The following is a 24,289-nucleotide window of genomic DNA, read 5'->3' on the forward strand; positions in this document are numbered from 1 at the left end:
CTTTGAATATTTGATAGAATTCACTAGTATAACCGTCTGGGCCTGGACTTTTATTTTTGGGGAGATTTTTAATAGTTTTTTCTATTTCCTCCCTGCTGATTGGTCTGTTTAGGCTTTCTGCTTCTTCATGATTCAGTCTAGGAAGGTTGTATTGTTCTAGGAATTTATCCATTTCTTCTAGATTGTTGTATTTGGTGGCATATAATTTTTCATAGTATTCTACAATAATTCTTTGTATTTCTATGATGTCTGTGGTGATCTCTCCTCTTTCATTTTGGATTTTATTTATTTGAGTCCTGTGTCTTTTTTCCTTAGTGAGTCTTGCCAAGGGTTTGTCAATTTTGTTGATCTTTTCAAAGAACCAGCTCCTTGTTTTATTGATATTTTCTATAGTTTTTCTGTTCTCTATTTCATTTATTTCTGCTCTGATTTTTATTATCTCCTTTCTTCGGCTGGTTTTGGGTTGTCTTTGTTCTTCTTTTTCTAGTTCCTTAAGGTGTGAAGTTAAGTGGTTTACTTCGGCTCTCTCTTGTTTGTTCATATAGGCCTGAAGTGATATGAACTTTCCTCTTATTACTGCTTTTGCTGCATCCCAGAGATTCTGATATGTCGTATTTTCATTTTCATTTGTCTGTATATATCTTTTGATTTCTGCACTTATTTCTTTTTTGACCCATTCATTCTTTAGAAGTATGTTGTTTAGTTTCCACATTTTTGTGGGTTTTTCCCCCTCTTTTTTGCAGTTGAATTCTAGTTTCAAGGCTTTATGATCAGAAAATATGCTTGGTACAATTTCAATTTTTCTAAATTTGCTGATATTGTCTTTGTGGCCCAACATATGGTCAATTCTTGAGAATGTTCCATGTACACTAGAGAAAAATGTATACTCTGTCGCTTTGGGATGAAGTGTCCTGTAGATGTCTATCATATCCAGGTGTTCTAGTATTTCGTTTAAGGCCACTATATCTTTATTGATTCTCTGTTTGGATGACCGATCTAGAGCCGTCAGCGGTGTATTGAGGTCTCCAAGTATGATTGTATTTTTGTTAGTTTTTGTTTTAAGGTCAATAAGTAGCTGTCTTATATATTTTGGTGCTCCTTGGTTTGGTGCATATATATTAAGGATTGTTATGTCTTCTTGATTCAACTTCCCCTTAATCATTATGAAATGACCATTTTTGTCTCTGAGTACTTTTCCTGTCTTGTAGTCAGCATTATCCGATATGAGTATTGCTACACCTGCTTTTTTTTGGGTGTTGTTTGCTTGGAGTATTGTTTTCCAGCCTTTCACTTTGAATTTGTTTTTATCCTTGTTGCTTAGATGTGTTTCTTGTAGGCAGCATATAGTTGGCAGCATATAGTTGGATTTTCTTTTTTAATCCATTCTGCTACTCTGTGTCTTTTTATTGGTAAGTTTAATCCATTTACATTTAGTGTAATTATTGACACTTGTGGGTTCCCTACTGCCATTTTATAAATTGCTTTCTGTTAGTTTTGTATCTAGTTTGATTCTTCTCTTTTGTTTTTCTATCATTTGTTTTTGTTTGTTTGTGTTCCATACTTCTTTCCTCTGTTGCTACCTTTTTTAAGTCAAGTGTTTTTGTGGTGGTTTTTTTAAGGGTGGTTACCATTAAGTAATGAAAAGGGTACCTACCATATTCATTGTAGTACCCTATCTTATAAGTATTTCTGCACTTCATCATCCTTTGCTACTGTTAATCTCCATCCTCTCCCCCCTTTTTTTCCTTTGTTGTCACAGTTTAAGTTTGGTTTTATTGTGTTCTTGGTGGAGCTGTTACTTGTGGTGTTGTTTTCTTTTGTTCTTTGAATCTGGTTGGAAAACCCCCCTTAGTATTTCCTGGAGTGGGGGTTTTCTGTTGATAAATTCTCTCATCTTTTCTGTATTTGTGAATGTTTTTATATCTCCTTCATACTTGAAGGATAGCTTTGATGGGTATAGTATTCTTGGCTGAAAGTTCCTCTCTTTCAGGGCTTTAAATATTGGGGTCCACTCTCTTCTAGCTTGTAGAGTTTCTGCTGAGAAATCTGATGATAATCTAATAGGCCTTCCTTTATATGTTGTACTCTTCTTTTCCCTGGCTGCCTTGAGAATTTTTTCTTTGTCATTGGTTTGTGTCATCTTTATTATGATGTGCCTTGGAGTGGGTTTGTTGGGGTTAAGAAAACTTGGTGTTCTGTTTGCTTCTTGAATTTGAGGCTTTAGTTCCTTCCACAGGCTTGGGAAGTTCTCGTCTATTATTTGTTTGAGTATATTCTCCATTCCATTTTCTTTCTCTTCTCCCTCTGATATACCTATTATTCTTATGTTATTCTTTCTGATGGAGTCAGACAATTCCTGTAGGGCTTTCTCATTTTTTATTATTTTTGAGTCTCTTTCTTCTTCTCTCTGTTGTGCCTCAAGTTGTTTGTCTTCTATTTCACTAATCCTATCTTCAATCTGGGCTGTTCTGTTAGCTAAGCTTGTTACCTCGTTTTTCAGCTCGTGAATTGAGTTTTTCATTTCTGTTTGATTTGTTTTTATAGTTTCAATTTCCTTGGTAATATATTCTTTGTGTTCATTGAGTTGTTTTCTGATCTCCCTATATTGCCTTTCTGTGTTTTCTTGTATATCTCTGAGTATTTTTAAGATTTCTAGTTTAAATTCTCTGTCATTTAGCTCCAAGACTTCCAATATGTTAAGTCTTTTCTCCATAGATTTTTCCACATCTATTTGTGTTACCTCTCTTTCTTTTGTATCCATAATATTCGATTTCCTCTTTCTTATCGGCATCTGAGGGTGGTCTTATTGATAGCACTAATTAGAATTAATATAGAGTAAAAAGAAAAAAAAAAAAAAAAGGTAAAACACCCCACAAAACAAAACAAAAAAAACAGTAATAATTTATTATTTCCCCCTTTTTTTCTCTCTTCTCTTTCCCTCCTCTCCCCTCCTCAGGGAAATATCGTGCCTATAATGGAGGGCCTGATTTGGGGTGAAGAGTTCAAGGGGCAAAAAAAAGGGAGTAGGGACCTACTAAATGCAAAAAAAAAAAAAAAGAAGAAAATCTTAGACAAGCATAAAATGATTTGCTTGTAAGTGATAGTCAACTAAGAGATATAATGAGAGGGATAAGAGGGAATCAGAATAAAGGACCAAAAAAGAATAATAAAGAAGAAAAAATAAAAATAATAAGTAAAAATCTGTTGTATTAAGTGGAGCGAAGACTAAATACAATGGAGTCCTTGGGTTGGGAAGACCCAAAATGCCACAAAAATAAACAAACAAGAGAAGAAAAAAAAAATAAAAAAATAAAAACAAAAGCAAAAAAGAGAAATAAAGCCAAAAAAAAGCCTTGAGTCCCCAATTAACTAATTTGTTCGTGATTGAGGATTATATGGGAGGAAAGTAAAATGAGAAAAGAAAAAACGAATAGAAAGGAAAAAATAAGAAAAAGAGAAAAACGAAGGAAGAAATAAAATAGGAGGAGAAAAAAACAAAATAAAGCAAGACAAAAAAAACAAACAAACAAACAAAAAAACAAAAGAGGAGAGAGTGAGAGTTAAGTGTTTTGGAGTATAACCTTAAAGGAGGGTGAGGATGAAGAAGAAAAATAAAATGCAACACTCATGGGTAGTGTAGTTCAAGAAAGGGGAAGCATAAGATGGGCAGAGAATAGAAGGACCGAGGTGGAGGAAATAAAGGCAAAAAGATAGAAGAAACAAACGACAACAACAATAACAACAAGAAAAAATTAGTGGATCAAGTTGTAAAGTCTGTGGGTTTTTCTTGATTTTGAGAGGTTAACTTCTTCCTTTTTCTTTTCTCTCCCTCTTCCTAGTCGGTGACTCTGTACCCCAGGCTCTGCCCCTGTGTCACTCTTAGGTAGGGATTTGCAGTTGATGGGATTCTATGGCAATGTCATATAATTGGCTTTAGTCTTGCTGGAATTAAAGGCTTGTTGGCGTTTGCAGGGTCCAACGATGAGAGAGTTTGCTTTCCTGGATTCTCTCTCCTAGTCCCCCCTTTTTGAATTAGCAGCCTGGTGATCCAGCTATAAGGCTGCAACTGCTTCTGCCTGGGGAGTAAGAGGCTCAAAGAGCTGGGAAATCCCCACTCTATCCCCACTCAGTGCAAGGCTTTGGGAAAGGCTCTGAGAGTCAGGGCCTCCAGTGTAATCAGGCGGGGGTGGGAGTCAATTGTTGTCAAGGTGACTGTTCAGCGCCTATCATTTAGTTGGACCTCTCAACCCAGGCTTTCCACACTTTGTAGCCTGTTTTTGCAGGGAAGAAGAGGCACTAGTCTCTGCTTACGACTAGTGTAGTATAGACCTTATTATCTGCCAAGTCCTTCTTGTTAGCGTTTATCCCTGAATATGGAGGCTCTATCAATCAGAAGTTGCCTCCGCCCCTTTAGCGAGAGGCACTAAAAAATATCACGCCTCTTGTCTTGGATCGCTGAACTGAGAGAGATCTTATCAATTAGAACCGAGGGTGCGCAGATTTTATGGGTTAAGCTAATTTCAGTGATTGGGTCGCAATTGTGTTTCTGAAGGTATTTTAGGCTGCCTGCACGCGCCCCTCCCCCAACGCTTGATTGTTAGCTTGAATGGCTGGGTGAGGTGCCCCGCCCACGGAGAGAATCTCCCAAGCCTCTCCCGCTCGCTCGCCCCGCTGCTGGCGGCTGGACCGCACCAGGCGCAGGATAATGGAGCCCCCTGGGTGCGCGGGCCAGCAGGGCGCCCTGGGCGCGTGGAATGCCCAAGGCACGCGCGCGAATGGGGCGCTCCGGGCACCGGTGGCCGGCGACCCCCACTCGCAGTGTGCGGGCCGCTGGGAACGTCAGCGGTGCTCAACCGGACCGGGCGCGCGCGCGGCGGCCGCTCGTGGTGGCGGTTCACGGGGGGCTCGCAGCAGCTCGCGGTGGCGGTTCGCGGGGGTTCGCGGCAGCTCGCGGGGGCTCGCGGCGGCTTGCGGTTCCCCAGTGTATGGGCTGACTCACCGCATGCGCACTCCCTGGCCGCTTGAATGAGCCTTGCTGCGGTAGCTTCCTCCACACCCTCGTCTCTCAGATTCAAGTGATAACAGTCCTTTTGCTTTCAGTTTGTGTGGAACTCCGGAATGCTCCGAGGATAAATTTTTCTGTTTCTAGTTGATAAATTTGTTGTGATTTAGGGGAGAGCTGTCGGACGCGCTTCTCACGGCGCCATTTCCGTGACGTCACCCTGGTGTTCTTATAGACAATATTAAACATGACATTTTTGTATAGGTAAAAAAAAAGCCCCACATTAATGTCATAAATTATATTAAATCTTGTTTGTTAAAACAGTAACAACTATAGCCAATATATATATTGCCTTCTTAAAAAATTAAGAATTGAACATAAAATGTTTAATTTTTTCTGCATACACATGCATGAAAAACAAGCTTATATTTACTTGTATGATTTACTCATATAAGAGCAGATACACAGAGCTAAAATTATTTTGCCCAGGGACATAAAATAGTTTTTATCTTCTCTTCTTTCAAATGAGAAAGGCTTATATATACACAAACTGAAGATGACCACACCATTGTTCTTACAATGCTTAAGGCGCACTCAAACCTCTGTTTGTTTGGTTTTTTTAAATAAAAAGTAAGTTTTATTAACAAAATGAGCTCACACTATAAAATACGGATACATGTGTTCAATTCACTAATTTTGGGGGATCGTCTGTCTTATTAAGTGCAGCACTGTAGAACTAAATCACTAGTTCCCTTGCCGGAGGCCTGTGAAACAATGAAAAACAAACACTGGCCACTCAGGACAACATGTGTACCTCCCCTTGCACTACTAACCTCTTGGAAAACTGTTTCTGTCACCCTTATGTTACTCAGCTTGCTGTCTACCATCCTGGCTACCTGGGAGAGCCAGACTTGGCAGGAAAATGAGTCTGAAGCTTAAAGCAAAATTTCTTGCCTGAAACATTGATAGACATCCAGATCAGGAGATGCTGCTATCACTCCTGATAATGTTCCTCAAAAACCTCTTTCCCTTAGGCCAGAGAAGACCACAGAGGCAGGGCTAAACTTTTGTGCCCTTCCCCAGTTGACCAGTGCTGGGCAGCCAGAGTGTGAAGGACGAGGATATCAGGGAAGTAGAAATGGCTCAGGTGTGCCATTTAGAACTTTTGTAGGAATTTGAGAACGAGGTCCCGCAGTTGTACCCTGAGCACCTTATCATTGTCACAAATGATATGGGTTGAGTCTTCCTCAGTCTGGATGAGTGTCTCAGTTCTTGGAACAGGACTATATGGCCCTCAGCTGTGTCTTCCACTGTAATGACACGGAAGCCAAGCTTCTCCAGCTGTTCTCCAGCTGTTCTACTGGGATGGAATCACTCAGCAAGGGCTTCAAAACTCTGCAGTCTGGGATGTCATCGCTCTCCCACTTTCTCTTCTTACCAAATGTGTGCTGGGCAGGCCTGGGGTGGTGGTAGAGGTGCTGAAGAAGGTGGTTGTTCTCTTTAGTGTGCAGCATGGCCAAAACAGTTCCCAAGGAAATACCAGGCTTAATCTTCATGGGCACCAGTGAATCTGCCAGCTCCAGCATGATTTCGATCTTACACTGCTGCTTGAATGGCAAGGTGATGACCTCAGTCCTCAGACAGGACACAGGCAGTGGATGGCAGTTGATCATGACATGGGACTATGCTGGGGGAGGCTGTATGTATTGTTCAGGACAGACCACATGCAGGGGCTGCACTTCTTTGAGCAGCTTTGACACTTAGATGAAATTCAGTAGTGTATCAAAAGGACAGTAAATGCATTTCAGGGCCAAAGGGCGGTAAGAAGCCAGTGCTTCCAGGTATGAGAAGTCAGGTTCAGTGACTATGACAGTGTTAAGACTGGATTTTCCCCAGAGCTCCAAGAAAGAGCCACGTCTCCATACTGGGGAAGGGTGACCAGTGAACACCACCCACGGCTGTTTAAATGAAACTACTGCTGAAGTTACATGGATGCTGGAGTAGTGCTTCAGCTTGCTGGCCTGAATGAACTCTGCATGAGGAAAAGGTGGTCTGGGAGATACACCGTAGTCTGTTGTGACAAGCCACTCTGCAACCATCTGGGAAGATTCAAGTGAACTGTTAGCCATGGAGAAGATGAAGTAAAAAGGAATGTTAGAGAGACTGGCTGAGTCAATGTACTGGTATAGGCAGTGCAGGAGGTCATTGATCACCCCTGTGTAGCAGGGAACCAAAACATTTCCTCCATTCTGAACTGTCAGCACCAGTTTGCTGAAGAACTCTCTCAACATACCCTCTGGGTTTGCATTGAGAATCTGGGTATGTCTGCTCAGGATGAGAACGTCGCTGTTTTTGAGAGATGCTTGGCTGTGGGTTTGTGGTAAGTAAGAAAGATCCAGAGACATAAAACTTTTTCATGATGAAATTGAATAATCCAGTGGAGGCTTTCAAGGGCATAGTCAGAGCTCAGAGGAGTCACCAGGACAACACCAAAAAGCTCAATTTTCTGAGACTATCTCACCAGCTGTGTTTTACTAGGGGCAGAGTTTATCTCTTGCATTGTATGGTGTCTTTCTCCAGGTTGATACTTCCACCGCATCCTGGAGAGGAGGTAGCAGCAGCTGCTGAATATTCTTGTTCTTCCACAAGGAGGCAGGTTGATCCTGGGACACTCTTTCAGTAAAATTCACCAGCTCTTTCATGAGAAAAAGAGAAGAAGCCTGCCAATCTGTGGCACACACCATGCCTGTGAAACTGGCTGCTCTGTGATATAGGGCAGCACCACCAGGCAGTGATACTTAGAGATGAGGGAGGGCCGTGTGTACTGTAGCTAGATCTAATAGCTCGGTCTCTGGTAAGCAGAATTCAGGCACACAATCCACACAAATACGTGACCCATGTGCTCCTTTAGCTTCTTGTCCAAGAAAACATTTCCATCCTTTAGAAACCAACCAGGAAAATTAGACAGTCTGGAACTTTGAAAAAGGAAAAAAATAGAGGGTAGAAGTCATGTCTACCCTCCACCACCAACATAATGGTGCTTTATTTGCATCTGAGCACATTGCCTGGTAAGATTGGGTGCCCGGACAGGCAACACGGTTTCATATTGGACTTCTGGTTGTTCGAAACCAGTCACTGGATTCCACAAACCCAGAAAGCATGTTTCAGTTCAAGCTCTAACACTTGCCCCAAGCCTCTGTTTTATGGACAGTTGAAATGTCTCCACTATGTGAAAATAGGCTAATCCAGGATTTCCTAGCAACAGTGCTCTGGATATAGCATGATAATAATGTTGGGGCAGGAACTGTCAACTCTCATAACACCTCCTGAGGGGTGGATAAAGCAGTATTTAATCGTCTGAAAGTCCTACAAGGCTAAAGCACTTTTAGAGATCAGTGAAAATGAGTCACATATATTTTTAAATGTATTTGAAGGAAATGGTTTGAACTTTCATAGAAAATATATAGGTCTGAGTAAAATTCTCAACCACTAAAACATTGCTTCTCAAAACAAAAACAAAAATCCCCCAAACTAAAATACACGAAAATCAGCTTGGGTGGAAATATCACATCAGATTATATTAACTCATAAAGACAGGATTTTGAGTTATCACCTATTCTCTGCAGCTCTACAGTGTGCTCATTGCTGGCAGATGGTAAAGCAATTTACGTCCTTTAGAGATATCCAGGGAAGGAAATTCTATAATGCCTCCAGGAATTCATTTTGTACTTTACAACCCTTGCTGTCAGGAAACTATTCTTCATGTTCAACCTAAATCCCACAAGCCAAAGTTGAGACCCATTTCCTTTGGTTTTGTCCTCAGTGGACATGAAAATGGCTGGTCACAATCTGCATAATATTCCTTTATAAATTAGAAGGCTGAGGTCTTCTCTTCTACTGGATAATGATCCCATTCATTTAAACTGTCCTCTTACCACCTATTTGCAAAACCCTTAATCATTTTAATTCATGCCTGTGAATTCTGAGTATTTCATGTCTGTCATAAATTGTGTACAAGACACTTTAATATTTATACCAGAGCTGAGAGCAATTCTTTTCTCTTTACAACTATGTCCTTAAAACCCTAATATCATAGGTACTATTAAATAATATCATGTGTTTCTAATAGGTTATTATTGGTGTTCTTTGTGATTACTGTGTTCTCTTTAACTAAACCACACATTTTTTTAAGCCACACATTATTGAATGTAATTAGTATATTTTTTTCTTCTTCTGTATTTGGATCACTTTATGAACATGAATCTTTCTCTTTTTTTTAATTGTTCAATGACAGCTTACATTCACTATTATTTTGTATTAGTTTTAGGTGTGCAGCATAGTGGTTTAAAGTCATATACTTTACAAAGTGTTTCTCCCAGTATTTCCAGTACCCACCTGGCATCATACACAGTTATTATAATATTATTGACTATATTTCCTATACTATACTTTACATCCCCACGACTGTTTTGTGACTGCCAATGAATATTTCAACTAAATTATATATTTTTTCTGACTAAGACAAAATATCTGATTATATAGGCAACCATTCTAATTTGAAATAACCTATGATTTTTAAGTTATATGCTTTATATTCCAATGTGATTATCAAATAAAATATGAAAAAAATATGAAAATTTAACATAAACTCTATAAAATGTTTGGCTGATAGGTCAGTGATATGTTTGAGGATTGTTTTTCTTTTTCCTCTGGAAAAATATTTTCATTGAATAATGACATTAGTTAGGCAATCTGTTTGGGGTGCTGATCTGTATTGCTGCTGCCCTGAGTTCATTCTTCAAGCATCGTTATCTTTGCGTGTTGTAGTGACTGGAAAAGACCCACTCTGAGCTTGTGCCATTTGGCCATAGTATATGCTGGCTTGTTCTGCAGCATTTTATCAGAATATTTCACTCCTTTGTGTGCCACCAAACTGTGGCTATGAGCCACAAAATTCTTACCATAACCACAAAAAGCAGTATGTGCTGAAAACTCACTTAGAGTCTGACTAGAAACCGACTGGAGTGACACTCATGCTGATTGTATTTTTCTAGGGTCATGATTTCCATTCCTGAAGGGATCCTATTCGGTCAAGATAAATTATATCTATTCTATCCTGTTCTGACATTCTACAAGAAAGGTAGACTGGTCCTACAGACTATGTTTTCACAAAGCCATGCTGCTTATTATTCTGTTGTTTTCAAAGGATTTGCCAAATGATTTTCTAATGATTAAATTTAACTATTTGGAGGGAAAAGTTGTTGAACTTGTAAGCCTACCATTTCTAAGGGGCATTTGGAAGGAAGAGAGAGGCATTAACTCTTATGCTTATAATTTCTAAAACACTTGTTTCTTAAAACAAACAAACAAACAAAAAGACAGACAATGCATTGGCTCTTACTAATGGAATTTATATTACCAAAGAAATACTAAATTTGTCATTTAAAAAACTAAAGTACTGAGTCAATTCTTAATTTGGTTTTCAAAAAATATATATTGCCACATAGTATGAAACTTTTCAGGGTAGTTCATTATTTTTCTGCTGGTGTAAAAGCAGACTTACAGAGAATATTATATTTTAAGTTGGTTGTGAATTAGGTAATACTTCCTCATTGCTCTGAGTTGAAAAATACTCTGTATCTTTTAGTGTTCATTCAGAACCAACTTTCAAGCCTGGCTGATAGTTCAGTTTATTAGAGTGTCATCCCTATACACCAAGTTTGCAGGTTTGATCCCTGGTCAGGGCACATAAAGGAATCAACTAAGGAATGCATAAATAATTAGAACAACAAATCAATGTCTCTCTCACTCTCTCTCTAAAAAATCAATTAAAACACACACTACATTTCACAAAATGACTTAAAAGTTTCAAATTTAACACTGTTGAATTAAAAATGAAAATATAATTTAAAGTAAAAAGGTTTTCATTTAGATGTATCTCATTTGAACTTATATAGTTTCCTTATGAAACTAGAAATTATTCACATCAACGGTTTTAGAATTGTCTGTTTGTGTATCCCCTGAAGGACTTTTATTCATTTACTCAAGAAATAGTTTTTAAGCACCTTCCATGCACTGGTGTATTCTGCATTCTTCAGATACATCAGTAAATAAAATAAGCCAAGATTCTCAAGCAATGTACCATCTAGAAACAGAAAATAAGCATAATAACTAAATTAAATAATATGTTTGAAGAAAATAGAAAAAAAATAGAAGAGAAAAAGGGAAGCCAGTAATACAAATGTAGAAAGAAAGAATTAGGCAGTTTGTAGTATTAATAAGACTTGAGCAGCCTGACCAGGCAGTGGTACAGTGGATAGAGCATTGGCTTGAGTCACAGAGGACCTGGTTCAAAACCCTGAGATCACCGGCTTGAGCATGGATGGGCTTATCTGGCTCTAGTACAGGCTCACCAGCTTGAGCATAAGATCATAGACATGACTCCATGGTCACTGGCTTGAGCAAGGGGTCACTAGCTCAGCTGGAGCCTGCTGGTCAAGGCACATATGAAAAGCAATCAATGAACAACTAAGGTAATACAACAAAGAACTGATGCTTCTCATTTCTTTCCCTTCCTGTCTGTTTGTTCCTATCTGTCCCTGTCTCTCTCTCTCTCTCTACTGCTTAAAAGAAAAAAAAAAAGATTTGAGCAATGTCTTAAAAGAGGGGAGAAGATGGCGAAGTAGGGGAAGAACATTCCAAATGAAGGAACAGCCTATGCAAAGATTCTAATATGAAAATTTGTCAGTCATGCTCATGGAGGCCAATGTTTCAAAAGTATGGTAAGGGGTTTCCGTGAGGATTTGTAGAATAGGAATTCAGAGAGGCAATGGGGGGTCAGGTCCTGAAGAACTTGACAGCCATTAAAAGGACTTTGGTTTTAACTCTGAGTAAGATGACAGGAGAGGGCACTAGAGGATTTAAAGCAGAGAAATAACATGGTCTGAACTACATTTTTGAAGGATCATTCTTGTTACTTGATTGAGACTAGATAGTATGGCAGTAAAAACAGAATTAGGAAGATCTCTACAGAGGACATTGAATAATTCAAATGAAAAATGATGGTGTCTCAGAACAGGCTAAGTGATCTGATTATAGATATTTTTCAAAGTGAGACACAAAATTTCTAGATGCATTGGATATGCAACATGAAAGAAAGAAAAGTAAAGAATGACTCAGGACTTAACTTATGATGTAAACATATATACATATATATGTAAGTATCTATAAATTAAAATTTTATAGATAACCTATATTTATAAGCCATTAAGTTGAATGAGATTACAAAGGGAGTGAATACTGAGAATGGTGGAGGATTAAGGACTGAGCCATGTGGTAGACCAATGTTTTGAGGTCAGGATAAAGGGAAATTAAAAACAAAGGAGAAAGAGAGACTGGTGAGGAAAGGGAAAGACCAAGAGTGAAAATTTTTATATGAATATTTACATTAAGAAGAAAAGACTAATCAATGATATTAAATCCTGCTGATAGACTTCTGGTCAAGATGGCAGCATAGCTAAATGCAGTACTTGCATACTCCCAAGACCATATCAAAATTACAACTAACTACAGAAGAACTAGGCTCTGGCCAGGTGGCTCAGTGCGTAAAGTGTTGTCCTAGCAGGCTGAGACTGCAGGTTTGATCCCTGGTCAGGGCACATATGAGAAGCGACCAATGAGTGCACAATACATGGAACAACTAAGTGGAACAAGTTAAAGCTTCTCTCTCTCTCTCTGTTCCTTCCCCCTCCCTCTTCTTCTCTCTCTCACAAATCAATGGAAACATTTAAGAAAGAGAGAGAAAGAGAGAAACTTCTGAACAACTATCATGCAGAACCTCCTGAAATTTGGCTGAATGGAAGTCCTACAACTAAGGAATTAAAAAAGAAGCCACATCGAGACTGGTAGAAGGGAAGGAAATGCAGGACAGGCTGGTCTCAAACCTACCTGTGATGGTTTCAAATCAGGAGGGATATCTCAGCTGAGAAGTTTCCCCCTGAGGAGTGAGGGATCCCAGCCAGGCCACCCGGCCCAAAGTTCCAGTGCCAGGAAGCGAAGTCCCCATTACTTCTGGCTGTAAAAACTAGTATGGATTATGGCTGGGTGAGATAGAGAGTAGTGGAGTCCCAGGCAGTCATCTTAAAGTGACCAACCACGCACAGATTTACTAGGACCCACTCCCTCTGAGTTCAGCCTTTGGGCAGTGTAGGGTCAATGTTGGACATGGTCCTTCCCTGTCTGCAGCCGTTTGGCACTGTGGCCATGGATACTGGCCGAAGGCCATGAGATAGAGGGTAGTAAAACAGTAACTAAGGTTTTACTAAGAACAATGGAACTGAGTCACCAGATATGTATCAAGGAGGGACCACACAGAATGGCACATACCCATCCCCCTATGCCCCTGCTCACCTGCTTGCTAGCCTGTAGAGAAAATGTTTTGCTTGAGTAACCACCCAGGGCTTAGCTATTTAAACTACAGCCCCACCCAGCAGGGCATAGAACTTTCTCTGACCAGCTGCCATTGGTGCTGCACAACACCAGGTACATATTCCGGGTCGGGATGTCCTGCGTTACTAGCTGCAGCTTGAAAGGAAGTAGGGACATACAGGGAGGAACTGGATTGTCAGGCATGAAGGCAAAAGCTGGGGGTCCAGCTTTCCTCCAGACAAAAGTGCTGGTAGAGGCCATTGTTCCTTTTCTGAGACCCTCCCCTATAGAGCCAGCAGGTGGGCGCCATATCTGAGTTTCCATCAAGCTGGCTCGTATGTTTGCTCCACCCAGGTGATTCCCTGAGATCCCACCCCACCCAACTTGGGGGCCCACGCAAGTCATTTTCAGTGGCTTTTCCATACAAATGGCCTGTTTCGGCTTATGCTTTGGACTTTGCTAGAATATCTCAAACAAGAAGCATCTGGCTTCTGCATACTCCATACCTCTTGCTAAGTGGTCCCAAGCTTGGCAATAGCGGCAGCCGGCCTTGGTTTATAGCTTGGTCTTTCCTGGGAATCTCTAAGCCTAACAAGAATAGCAGCCATCTGCACATTGCTCTGTAGCTGGTGCTGGGTGGTCCCAGGCAGGGCAGAGGCAGTGGCTGACCTTTCACCTCTCAGGAAGTCACAGAGCCAGTGCACCAAGTGGACAGCTTTAGACCATGCCAGAGTACAACCCTCCACGAGTGACAGGCTCAACGGGCAGGTGGACTCGGTGAGCATCAAAGCCCCCATGAAGCAAGTCCTGCGCCATGGAGTCAATACACGCACAGCAGCTCTTCCACTACAGTTGCAGCTTGTCCTCACAGCTGATCGGCCTGGTAAGTTCCTCCCAGTGATGCCAACAGAAATCAAGGTGCAACTACAACAGGACAGGGCACACAACCCACACAGGGGCATACCTGGAGCCCCCAGTTTGGGTGACTGGGGCAGCTGTGCCACTGGGCCCTACAGGACACTTACCACACAAGGCCACTCTCCCAAGTCTGGGAGATGTATCAGCTCTATGTAATACACAGAAACAAATACAGGGAAGTGGCCAAAATGCAGAAACAAAGAAGCATATCCCAAATGAAAGAAAAGAAGAACTCTTCTGAAAAGGAATTAAACAGAACAGAGGCAAGCAAACTACCAGATACCGAGTTCAAACAACAGTTATAAGGATGCTCAAGGAACTGAGTGAGGACATAAAAAGCATTAAAAAGAGCCAATCAGAAATGAAGGGTACATTAACTGAAATGAAGAATAATATACAGGAAATCAACTATAGAGTAGAACATCAAAATGAGAATCCAATCAGTGATTTGAAATACAAGCAAGCAAAAAACACCCAATCAGAACAATGAAAAGAAAAAAGAATTTAAAAAATGATGATAGTGTAAAGAGTCTCTGAGACAGAGCTTCAGGTGTACCAACATTCATATCATGGGGGTGCTGGAAGGAAAGAGAGAAAGAAATTGAAAACCTATTTGAAAAAAATAATGACAGGAAACTTCCTTAACCAGATGAGGGAAATAGACATACAAGTCCAGAAAGCCCAGAGTCCTAAACAAGATAAACCCAAAGAGGCCCACACTAGGACACCTCATAATTAAAATGCAAAAGATTTTTTTTTTTAATAAATTTTTATTAATGGTAATGGGATGACATTAATAAATCAGGGTACATATATTCAAAGAAAACATGTCTAGGTTATTTTGTCATCAAATTATGTTGCAAACCCCTCGCCCAAAGTCAGATTGTCCTCCGTCACCCTCTATCTAGTTCTCTGTGCCCCTCCCCCTCCCCCTAACTCTCTCCCTCCCTCCCTCCCATGTCCTCCCTCCCCCCCCCCCACCCTTGGTAACCACCACACTCTTGTCCATGTCTCTTAGTCTCGTTTTTATGTTCCACCAATGTATGGAATCATGTAGTTCTTGTTTTTTTCTGATTTGCTTATTTCACTCCTTATAATGTTATCAAGATCCCATCATTTTGCTGTAAATGATCTGATGTCATCATTTCTTATGGCTGAGTAGTATTCCATAGTGTATATGTGCCACATCTTCTTTATCCAGTCTTCTATTGAAGGGCTTTTTGGTTGTTTCCATGTCTTGGCCACTGTGAACAGTGCTGCAATGAACATGGGGCTACATGTGTCTTCACGTATCAATGTTTCTGAGGTTTTGGGGTATATACCCAGTAGAGGGATTGCTGGGTCATAAGGTAGTTCTATTTGCAGTTTTTTGAGGAACCACCATACTTTCCTCCATAATGGTTGTACTACTTTACAGTCCCACCAACAGTGAATGAGGGTTCCTTTTTCTCCACAGCCTCTCCAACATTTGCTATTACCCGTCTTGTTGATAATAGCTAATCTAACAGGGGTGAGGTGGTATCTCATTGTAGTTTTGATTTGCATTTCTCTAATAACTAATGAAGCTGAGCATCTTTTCATATATCTGTTGGCCATTTGTATCTCTTCCTGGGAGAAGTGTCTGTTCATGTCCTCTTCCCATAAAATGCAAAAGATTAAACACAAAGAGAGACTCTTTAAAGCAGTAATAGAAAGGCAATTAGCTATTTTCAAGGGAGCTCCCACAAGACTGTCAGCTGATTTCTCAACAGAAACTTTGCAGGCCAGAACGGAGTAGCAAGAAATATTCAAAGTGATGAAAAGCAAGGACCTATAACTAAAATTACTCTACCCAGCAAAGCTGTCATTTAGAATCGGACAGCATGTCTCAGCGTTTTGGCTAAGATCAAGAGAAGAATTGAAGGACAAGATAAAAATCTTCCTACACAAGAAAAGCTAAGGGACTTCACCACCCAACCAGTATTATATGAAATCTTAAAGGGTCTTCTTTGAAAAGAAGAAGAAAATATAAAGATAAAAAATACGAATAGCAAAATGGTAATAAATACATATCTATCAACAATTGAATCTAAAAAACAAAATAAATGAACAAGCAGAACAGAAACAGGCTCATAGATACAGAGCACATTTTGGTGGTTGTGAGATGGGAGCGGGGTTGGGGGATAGGTGATAGGGTGAAGGGATTAAGGAGTACAAGTTAGTTGTTTCATGGGGATGCGTTTAAAATACAGCACAGGGAAAACAGCCAATAATATTCTAATGACTGTGTGTGGTGTCAGATGGGTACAAAAACTTATCAGGATGATCACTTAGTAAGTTATATAATGTCTAATTACTGGGTTGCCCATGTGAAACTAAAAAGGCAAAAAACTTACTGCTTATATAAAACTTATACCATAATTTTTCAATTAAAACAAATGTCCTCAACAAAGCAGCAACACTTTTTCAAAATCAAACTTTAAATGATATATCTGAATAAATGCTACAAAGAAAAGGTTTAGTATTTCTTTAATATTGAGATATATTTTATATATGGTAAAGTGCACAAATATTAAGTATATCACTTGAAGAGTTTTGACCTGTGTAGCTATGACCTAAATGAAAGCATAGAATATTTGCATCATCCCTAAAATCTCCTCATGTCCTTTTCCAGACAATAGCTTGCCCAGACTCTCAAGCCAAACAAACACTGTTCTGATTCCTATCACTACATTTTAGTTTTGCTTGTTCTTAAAATTTTTTCTAGATAGAACCATACAGTAAGCATGTCTAGTTTATCTTACTCAGCATAGTGCTTTTAAGATTTATCCGTGCTATTGTGTGTATCTGTATATTACTGAATAGTATTCTATTGAAAAAAATAAACCATAATTTGTTTTAAAAATCTAAAAAATAAATCTTATTGAGAGATCAAATGAGATGAAGCAGAATTGATCATTGGATTTAGTGACTGTGAAAGTCATTAATAAACTCTACAATAAACTTCTAATATAGTGATGGGTGAAAGCCTACTTTTCAGCACATAATGGATTAAAGAGAGAATGAGAGGAGTCAGAGAAAGCATATACAGACAATTCTCTTGAGTTTTATTAGAAATGAGAGCAAAAAGGAGTTTCAGAGTAAGTGAGGTTAAAAGAGGGTAATTTAATAAAGAGGGTATCCTATATTTAAGATAGGAAAAATAACAACATGTTTAGATATTGATAGGAAATATTTGGTAGAGAGTAAAATATTGATGATGTCGGAAGGGGTAGAATTGCTGTTTTCAGTGCTTGAGTAGGAAGAGAGAAGATGGGATCTTCACCAAGTAGAGGAATTGCTTTCTACTATAGCATGTTAGTTGTCTATACTAACAGCTGGGAAAGCAGAGTATGTGGTTATATTTATTGGTAAGCAGATATCTGTGGTGATGGGAGACAATGGAAATGACAAGCTCTGGTTCGTAATCCTAGAAGTTAATGGCTGAGGAAGGGTGAAGCATAGGATCTTTGAAGAAGAGTTCAAGAAACTGAATTTACTGACTATATGAATAAGGTGACCAACTTTTTTACAATGAAAAGGACAATAAATTGAAAAAAACTATTGTAAATAAAAGAAACATTTTATTCCTTGCAACAATAATACACTATAATATGATAAATGCATAATAAAACATTCATAATATTCTATATTATAATTATGCTTACATGCTTATTAATTTTTAATAATAATTGTAAGAAAAAAGTACTCATTTAGATACAAACATGTCACATCACATGCAATGGAGCGACTGCATTGATCGGATACGGACATTTACAGATTAGTCTTCCAATATCAGAAAAAGGAGGACACTTTTCAAGGGAGGATGGAACTTACAAAAGAAGGACTATCCTCCCTAAAGGAGGACTATTGGTCACCTTAATATAAAATAAGGTGCTGTCACCTTTGGTATGCATTATTGATGTTCTTTGCTTTGCTCTCATTTCATTCTCCCACAGATGAAATATATGTTTTGTTGCTTATTATTAGGGGAGAGAAAAAGAAATGATCATTAAACAAAAATAGTCATCATTCTTGCTACCCCTACTCTACATCTAAATTCAGAACACTCCAACATGGGCCAAACACCCCATTTTCCTCACCATGCACAGAAATATGTATAAGACAGGGAAATATATAAAGTCCTAGATTAGATTTATGGTGCCTTGCTTAAGCAAGACTTCGGCGACAGCAAATTTTGAGTTTTTCCTATTTTTGGCACTTTCAGAGATTTTTACACCCTGATACAATATACACAGTAAAATTCAGAATGGCTGAACTGTTCATCTCACTTTTATACAGTGAAAGGGAAGGTGGGAGAGGAAAATTGGCGTGACTCCTTGAGGATACTCTATTTTCAGGAAGATCAGTTTTAAGAAAAACATATGAAAGCTGAGAATAAGAGAATTTATTCCCTTAAAACTTTCCGTGTTCACATCCTCCATGGAAAGTTTTGTGTGCTCCAGTTCGTAAGTGCTGGTATTGATAGTTGAAAATTTAAAACAATCTGGTTCATTAATGTTCTGTTTGGAAAAAAACTGATCACAGCTCAACATATTCAAGATGAATGTTTAGGTCAATTAAAACAGAGAGCAAATAAAACAAACAAACCAAAAATTTGGAGCTCTCCAGAAAGGAAGGGGTATTCTTTTTCTAAATGAAAAACTGTGTTAGCCTTTAGAGAACATTTCCATTTAGTCTTCATTCTTGAACTTTTATGACACTCTATGGCCCTGGACTGGCTGGGACAGTAGATCTAGGGACAGCAATAAGCCCAGCCATCAGAGCAGGACAGAACACCCCCCCCCAAAAAAAACCCTGCCTCAACTGTAGTTGTTGACAACACAGATTTACTTTTGCAGAAAACCCTGTATCCAGGGGTTTCAACTGTCTTCAATTACAGTTCAAGCAAGAGTGACGTCACAGAAATGGCGCCGTGAGCAGCACGTCTGACAGATCTCCCCTAAATCACAACAAATTTATCAATTAGAAACAGAAAAATTTATCCTCGGAGCATTCCGGAGTTCCACACAAACTGAAAGCGAAAGGACTGTTATCACTTGAATCTGAGAGACGAGGGTGTGGAGGAAGCTACCGCAGGGACCTTCATTCAAGTCGCGAGGGAGTGCGCCTGTGGTGAGTCAGCCCACACTCGGGAGCCGCGAGCCGCGGGCGCGCACCCAGTCCGGTTGCAGAGTGCGCACCGCCCACACTTGGGAGCAGCGAGCAGCCGACGCGCGCCCGGTCCGGTTGCAGAGCGAGCTCCGCTAACGTTCCCAGCGGCCCGCGCACTGCGAGTGAGAGTCGCCAGCCACCGGTGCCCGGAGCACCCCATTCGCGCACGTGCCCTGGGCATTCCACACGCCCAGAGCGCCCTACTGGCCCGCACACCCAGGGTGCCCCATTATCCTGTGCCTGGTGCAATCCAGCCGCCAGCAGCAGGGCGAGCGGGAGAGGCACCAGGGTGGTCTTCTACTTGGGAGATTCTCTCCGTGGGCGGGGCACCTCACCCAGCCATTCAAGCTAACAATCAAGCATTGGGGGAGGGGCGCGCGCAGGCAGCCTAAAATACCTTCGGGAGCACAGCTGCAACCCAATCACTGAAATTAGCTTAACCCATGAAATCTGCGCACCTTCGGTTCTAATTGATAAGATCTCTCACAGTTCAGCACCCAAGACAAGAGGCGAGATATTTTTTAGTGCCTCTCGCTAAAGGGGCGGGGGCAACTTCTGATTGATAGAGCCTCCATATTCAGGGATAAACGCTAACAAGAAGGACTTGGCAGATAATAAGATCTATACTACACTAGTCGCAAGCAGAGACTAGTGCCTCTTCTTCCCAGCCAAAACAGGCTACAAAGTGTGGAAAGCCTGGGTTGAGAGGTCCAACTGAATGCTAGGCGCTGAACAGTCACCTTGACAACAATTGACTCCCACCTCCGCCTGATTACACTGGAGGACCTGACTGCCAGAGCCTTTCCCAAAGCCTTGCACTGAGTGGGGATAGAGTGGGGATTTCCCAGCTCTTTAAACCTCTTACTCCCCAGGCAGAAGCAGTTGCAGCCTTATAGCTGGATCACCAGGCTGCTAATTCAGGAAGGGGGGACTAGGAGAGAGAATCCAGGAAAGCAAACTCTCTCAACGTTGGACCCTGCAAACGCCAACAAGCCTAGACTACCAGCAAGACTAAAGCCAATTATATGACATTGCCATAGAATCCCATCAACTGCAAATCCCTGCCTAAGTGTGACACAGGGGCAGAGCCTGGGGTACAGAGTCACCGACCAGGAAGAGGGAGAGAAAAGAAAAAGGAAGAAGTTAACCTCTCAAAATCAAGAAAAATCCACAGACTTTACAACTTGTTCCACTAATTTTTTTGTTGTTGTTGTTTGTTTCTTCTATCTTATTGCCTTTATTTCCTCCACCTCGGTCCTTCTATTCTCTGCCCATCTTATGCTTCCCTTTTCTTGAACTACACTACCCATGAGTGTTACATTTTATTTCTCTTCCTCATCCTCACCCTCCTTTAAGGTTATACTCCAAAACACTTAACTCTCACTCTCTCCTCTTTTGTTTTTTGTTTTTTTTTTGTCTTGCTTTATTTTGTTTTTTTCTCTTCCTTTTTTATTTCTTCCTTCGTTTTCCTCTTTTTCTTATTTTTTCCTTTCTATTCGTTTTTTCTTTTCTCGTTTTACTTTCCTCCCATTTAATCCTCAATCACGAACAAATTAGTTAATTTGGGACTCAAGGCTTTTTTTGGCTTTATTTTTCTTTTTTACTTTTGTTTTTGTTTTTTTCTTGTTTGTTTATTTTTGTGGCATTTTGGGTCCTCCCAACCCAAGGTCTCCATTGTATTTAGTCTTCGCTCCACTTAATACAACAGATTTTTACTTATTATTTTTATTTTTTTCTTAGTTATTATTCTTTTTTTGGTCCTTTTTTCTGGTTCCCTCTTATCCCTCTCATTATATCTCTTAGTTGACCATCACTTACAAGCAAATCATCTTATGCTTGTCTAGGATTTTCTTCCTTTTTTTTTTTTTTTTTTTTTTTGCATTTAGTAGGTCCCTACTCCCTTTTTTTGCCCCTTGAACTCTTCACCCCAAATCAGGCCCTCCATTATAGGCAAGATATTTCCCTGAGGAGGGGAGAGGAGGGAAAGAGAAGAAAGAAAAAAGGGGGAAATAATAAATTATTACTGTTTTTTTTTTGTGGGGTGTTTTACCTTTTTTTTTTTTTTTTTTACTTTTTACTCTTTATTAATTCTAATTAGTGCTATCAACAAGACCACCCTCAGATGCCAATAAGAAAGAGGAAATCGAATATTATGGATACAAAAGAAAGAGAGGTAACACAAATAGATGTGGAAAAATCTATGGAGAAAAGACTTAACATATTGGAAGCCTTGGAGCTAAATGACAGAGAATTTAAAATAGAAATCTTAAAAATACTCAGAGATATACAAGAAAACACAGAAAGGCAATATAGGGAGATCAGAAAACAACTCAATGAACACAAAGAATATATTACCAAGGAAATTGAAACTATTAAAACAAATCAAACAGAAATGAAAAACTCAATTCACGAGCTGAAAAACGAGGTAACAAGCTTAGCTAACAGAACAGCCCAGATTGAAGATAGGATTAGTGAAATAGAAGACAAACAACTTGAGGCACAACAGAGAGAAGAAGAAAGAGACTCAAAAATAATAAAAAACGAGAAAGCCCTACAGGAATTGTCTGACTCCATCAGAAAGAATAACATAAGAATAATAGGTATATCAGAGGGAGAAGAGAAAGAAAATGGAATGGAGAATATACTCAAACAAATAATAGACGAGAACTTCCCAAGCCTGTGGAAGGAACTAAAGCCTCAAATTCAAGAAGCAAACAGAACACCGAGTTTTCTTAACCCCAACAAACCCACTCCAAGGCACATCATAATAAAGATGACACAAACCAATGACAAAGAAAAAATTCTTAAGGCAGCCAGGGAAAAGAAGAGTACAACATATAAAGGATGGCCTATTAGATTATCATCAGATTTCTCAGCAGAAACTCTACAAGCTAGAAGAGAGTGGACCCCAATATTTAAAGCCCTGAAAGAGAGGAACTTTCAGCCAAGAATACTATACCCATCAAAGCTATCCTTCAAGTATGAAGGAGATATAAAAACATTCACAAATACAGAAAAGATGAGAGAATTTATCAACAGAAAGCCCCCACTCCAGGAAATACTAAAGGGGGTTTTCTAACCAGATTCAAAGAACAAAAGAAAACAACACCACAAGTAACAGCTCCACCAAGAACACAATAAAACCAAACTTAAACTGTGACAACAAAGGAAAAAAAGGGGGGAGAGGATGGAGATTAACAGTAGCAAAGGACGATGAAGTGCAGAAATACTCATAAGATAGGGTACTACAATGAATATGGTAGGTACCCTTTTCATTACTTAATGGTAACCACCCTTGAAAAAACCACCACAAAAACACTTGACTTAAAACAGGTAGCAACAGAGGAAAGAAGTATGGAACACAAACAAACAAAAACAAGTGATAGAAAAACAAAACTAGATACAAAACTAACAGAAAGCAATTTATAAAATGGCAGTAAGGAACCCACAAGTGTCAATAATTACACTAAATGTAAATGGATTAAACTTACCAATAAAAAGACACAGAGTAGCAGAATGGATTAAAAAAGAAAATCCAACTATATGTTGCCTACAAGAAACACATCTAAGCAACAAGGATAAAAACAAATTCAAAGTGAAAGGCTGGAAAACAATACTCCAAGCAAACAACACCCAAAAAAAAGCAGGTGTAGCAATACTCATATCTAATAATGCTGACTACAAGACAGAAAAAGTACTCAGAGACAAAAATGGTCATTTCATAATGATTAAGGGGAAGTTGAATCAAGAAGACATAACAATCCTTAATATATATGCACCAAACCAAGGAGCACCAAAATATATAAGACAGCTACTTATTGACCTTAAAACAAAAACTAACAAAAATACAATCATACTTGGAGACCTCAATACACCGCTGACAGCTCTAGATCGGTCATCCAAACAGAGAATCAATAAAGATATAGTGGCCTTAAACGAAATACTAGAACACCTGGATATGATAGACATCTACAGGACACTTCATCCCAAAGCGACAGAGTATACATTTTTCTCTAGTGTACATGGAACATTCTCAAGAATTGACCATATGTTGGGCCACAAAGACAATATCAGCAAATTTAGAAAAATTGAAATTGTACCAAGCATACTTTCTGATCATAAAGCCTTGAAACTAGAATTCAACTGCAAAAAAGAGGGGGAAAAACCCACAAAAATGTGGAAACTAAACAACATACTTCTAAAGAATGAATGGGTCAAAAAAGAAATAAGCGCAGAGATCAAAAGATATATACAGACAAATGAAAATGAAAATACGACATATCAGAATCTCTGGGATGCAGCAAAAGCAGTAATAAGAGGAAAGTTCATATCACTTCAGGCCTATATGAACAAACAAGAGAGAGCCCAAGTAAACCACTTAACTTCACACCTTAAGGAACTAGAAAAAGAAGAACAAAGACAACCCAAAACCAGCCGAAGAAAGGAGATAATAAAAGTCAGAGCAGAAATAAAGGAAATAGAGAACAGAAAAACTATAGAAAAAATCAATAAAACAAGGAGCTGGTTCTTTGAAAAGATCAACAAAATTGACAAACCCTTGGCAAGACTCACCAAGGAAAAAAGGCACAGGACTCAAATAAATAAAATCCAAAATGAAAGAGGAGAGATCACCACAGACATCATAGATATACAAAGAATTATTGTAGAATACTATGAAAAATTATATGCCACCAAATACAACAATCTAGAAGAAATGGATAAATTCCTAGAACAATACAACCTTCCTAG

At 39.4% G+C, this 24,289-nt stretch overlaps 1 protein-coding gene and 1 pseudogene across 1 annotated transcript in view; both read right to left on the reverse strand.

Moving 5' to 3' along the window:
* The window catches only part of PDLIM5 (PDZ and LIM domain 5), a 310,363-nt gene extending 297,218 nt beyond the window's left edge, over positions 1-13,145 (reverse strand). Inside the window, exon 1 of the mRNA XM_066280190.1 lies at positions 12,950-13,145. The gene's annotated coding sequence lies outside the window, so the exon portion shown is untranslated. The remainder of the gene's footprint in view (positions 1-12,949) is intronic.
* LOC136306155 (integrator complex subunit 9-like) lies at positions 6,159-8,107 on the reverse strand (annotated as a pseudogene).
* Positions 13,146-24,289: the final 11,144 nt, after the last annotated feature.

Source organism: Saccopteryx bilineata, chromosome 5 (assembly GCF_036850765.1).
Source record: "Saccopteryx bilineata isolate mSacBil1 chromosome 5, mSacBil1_pri_phased_curated, whole genome shotgun sequence".
Classification (NCBI taxonomy): Eukaryota; Metazoa; Chordata; class Mammalia; order Chiroptera; family Emballonuridae; genus Saccopteryx; species Saccopteryx bilineata.